This window comes from Octodon degus, unplaced genomic scaffold, assembly GCF_000260255.1.
Source record: "Octodon degus isolate 3935 unplaced genomic scaffold, OctDeg1.0 scaffold00059, whole genome shotgun sequence".
Lineage (NCBI taxonomy): Eukaryota > Metazoa > Chordata > Mammalia > Rodentia > Octodontidae > Octodon > Octodon degus.
The window spans coordinates 6,569,298-6,573,379 of NW_004524635.1; the positions used below are offsets into that span (position 1 = coordinate 6,569,298).

The 4,082-nt window shown below is 34.2% G+C and overlaps 1 pseudogene; it reads left to right on the forward strand.

Annotated features, from left to right (window-relative positions):
- Nucleotides 1–3,419: 3,419 nt before the first annotated feature.
- LOC101593076 lies at nt 3,420–3,575 on the forward strand (annotated as a pseudogene).
- The last annotated feature ends 507 nt before the right edge of the window (nt 3,576–4,082 follow it).

Here is a 4,082-nt window from a genome sequence, read left to right on the forward strand (position 1 = left end):
CCTTATAAATCACTGCAGGTAACTTATGCCAGGAAAGGGATGTTACTAATGTATAGCTGCTAGGAAGATCTGAGTTCCATGTTTTATCCAGAAATGGTGACCAATCAATATCATAGAATATCAGACAAATACCTTGAGGGGCAATTCATACAATGCAATATACAAAAGGACAATGAACGTGAAAAGATGTTCAAATCTATTACACGTCAGAGAAATAAAAATTAACATCCAAATGTGAAGCTACAATATACTCAAATAATATTTAGAATTGAAAAGAATAACACTGAATATGTTAGAGATGTAGAATAAGTGAAACTCAAAAGTGCAGCTGGAAAGGTAACTTGGATTTCCAAAGAATTTTGAAAATAGGCAATAATAACTAAACCGAAACATATGCATTCTATGATTCAATAGTTATGTATTTAAGACACATTAACATTGAATAAAAGACTGTAGACAGAGAACTCCCTGTAGAGAGGCTAGATGCAAGACCCACCCAGCTGATCCAGGAACAGAACATCTTGCCAGAGTGGCACAAAGGGCTCACCTCCAAGGGGTGCAGCAGGAAGAAGTGGAGCACAGCAGCCAGACCCAAGTCACACCCACCTGGACAAGTCTGAACTTGGCAGATCAGGACCTGGTGCTGAGGTAATAACTCTACCAAAGCCCTACTCCAAAGATCAGAAGACAATGCTATACAAAATGACAAAGAGAAGGAACAAAATGCATTCTTAGGCCCTGAGCCCACCCAGAACAAATGCAGGAGACAATAGCACAGGAGAAATAGGAAAGCACACACCTGAAATCTCTGAAATAATAGTGTCTGAAGTAAAGAAACAACTGCAGTAAAGGTATAGAGGAAATCAGATCAGAAATAATTTCTGAAGCAAATAACAAAATGATAACTGTAAAGAAAGAAGTACTAAGTGATTCTAAAGAAGACATTGATAAAAAATAGAGCAGAATAGAAAAGTGATGGAATCCTTTAATAAGCAATATAGGAAAGAAATAGAATGCATGAATCAGATTCAAAGTGATATACAGGAAGTTAAAATATCAATCAGAAGTTGGCAAAACCATTTGAATGAAAGTGAAAATAGCCTTTCAGCCCTTGAAGACACCATTGCATCTAGTGAAAAAGTAAGAAAAGATCTCTTAAAAACACTAGGATGCAGGAAAAAATAATTCAACATCTGCAAGACGATGCAAAGATGAATAACGTGAGACTAATAGGCATCAATGAGAAAGAAGGAGTCAATACAAATGATATGAAAAGAATATGGGCAGAAGTAACTTCCCAAATATGGGGAAACAATCTGACATTCAGGTAACTGAAACATATAGAAATCCAAATAACATCAACCCAATTAAAACCACACCCAGACATATAATAATCAAGATATCAGAAATTCAGCACAGGAACAGTATACAAAGAGCCATAACAGGAAAGAAACAGATCACACTTAAAGGAAAACCCATCAGAATAATGGCAGATTTCTCTTCACAAACCATGAAGTCAAGAAGCATAGAGCAAAGTACTTCAAGTCTTGCAAGAAAACAAACTCCAACCCAGACTGATATGTTCTGCAAAACTCTCTTTCAAGTTTAATGGAAAAGTGAAATATTTCCATGACAAAGAACAACTAAAGAATTTTGTGACAACAAAGCCAACCCTACACAGACTACTAAAATATATTCTAGAGAGGGATTGAAATGACCACAACTCCATGAGTGAGAACAGTTAGAACCCACCAAATAGGGTAAACAATAAACACAGGAGAAAAAGAGGTATACAACAGCAGTCTTTTAATTATTCTTTTGTATACAGCAACAAAATATTTCCAACAGTATACTCTACAAATGGACTTCTCCTGCACCCTATGGATCATGATGCTGTCCAGGTCTACAGGTTGGATATCAAGGAAATAGCAGTAGCTCAGTCCCACAAGTGACACACTGTCCATGTCCACCATATACTAGAACTTTATGTGATATCCTGTCCCCAAACTATTAGAAGTGCTGGTAATATATTTGTCATTTGAGTATTTTTGTTATGTTTTATTCTTAGTAATTCTTTACAATCATGAAAACTTTTTCTTAGTTGATATTTTTGTTTATATTAACCTAATCAAATATTGTGTGAGTACTCTGAATGGATCACAGATTTGTACATATGATTGATACTGTTTTGTGGAAATCTTCAATGACCTTTCAAATGGGCTCACCTAGCATAATTATATTTTACATGGTCCTGCATAGCTACCATTTTGAGAGCTCTTCATTCTTTATCCAGGACCATACTACAACTTTTTTGCCTTCTGGATTATGGTCTTTGTTATTTTCTACATGCAACGTCTGGAGGTATTAGAATATTTTGAGTTTGTATAACTGAATAATATTTTACTTTCAGTTTTCAAAAGTATGTTTGATAAGTATAAAACTCAATCAGGACATATTTTTTTTTCAGTCCTTTGAGTCTAGTTTCTTTGAGTCTAGTTTCTTACCCACTTGCTCTTTTTTTTTTTTTTTTTTCTAATGTGGAATAAGATGTTCTTTAATTTTGTTGTTCCATAGCTAATATATTTCTATGTATATGCTTTAATGATTTTTTACAATTAGTTTTGGACAATTTAATTTTTATGTATCTTGGTATGATTTTGGTTCATTTTTCTTGGAAATGTGGTGCTATAATTTTAAATAAATTCAGAAATTTTAAATTTTTAAATATTTATTGCCTACTCCCTTTTACTTTGAGAATTCTAATTATATGAATATAAGTTTCTTGATTTTGGCACAGAGAGAACTATTATATGACTGATCTGTAAAGTCTTCTTCATGTTTATTTTATTTATTATTATCATTATTTTGTGGAACCAGGAATTGGACTCAGGCCCTTGAGCTTGCCAGGGAAGCGCTTATTCCACTGAGCCATCTCCCCTGCCCTCTTCATGTTTATTTTAGACAATTTTTTTTTTTTGTGGAACCGGGGATTGAACTCAGACCCTTGCACTTACCAGGGAAGCACTTATTCTACTGAGCCATCTCCTTAGCCCCTATTTTAGACAATTTTTATTGTTATATTCATATGTTTGTAAATAATTTTTAGAGTGTGCAATCTATTATTAATCTCATGCTATGTATTCATTCCACAAATATTTTTCTAAAATTTACTTTGTCTACATCTTATATCTTTCACATTTCAATATTTGTCTACAATTTTTAACTTGGTATATAATTATTATTAATTTTCAGTAAAGGTAATGAGTTAAATTTAAAAAGACTCTAGACAAAATCACACATATCATATTCATTTATCAATAAGTTCTAAATATGTAAAACTCTTCAATGATGTTAAGAATTGGAAATAGATGATCAGAGAGCAAAGCGCAGCAGCTGGAAAGTGTTGCTGCAGAGTGAAGATGTTTTGGATCGAGGGCCTAATGCCAAAGCGGGACCCTGAAGAGATGAAACGGAAGATGCGCGAGGATGTGATTTCCTCCGTATGAAACTTCCTCCTCTACATAGCGCTGCTGCGAGTCACTCCGTTTATCTTGAAGAAATTGGACAGTATATGAAGATGGGACATCCTATACAAACATGTGATAGAAGAACCTGGCTACAGTTTCTCCTGCCTACCTGCAAATGAATAAATAGGCCCAGAAAGGTGTAGGAGACTCTTTTATTGAATGGACATAAAAATTCTACTTGTCAAGAGCAAGTTGGGCTCTCATAACTGACCCTTATAGCTAAAATATAAAACTATTGGGAAGTGTGAAAAGATGTCTGTGGTCATAGCGTGCCTTTATGCTGGTAATATTCAGCCTCTACAAAGGTTGGTGTGATTGTAAATAATCTCAAACTCCATTTTCTATTGTAAGGTGGTCGTGTCCAAAATGTCACTGTCTTGTCATTTCTATTTTCATATTGACTTCTGTATAGAGTATGTTTGTGATGAATCCCTTACAAATAGCTGAGCTTACTGGGAGTCAGCACATAGCCACAATGATATGTAAGTGCAAAATCATTAGTCTATATTTTTAATAAAATACCAGAAAATTTGAAAAAAAAAAAAGAATTGGAAG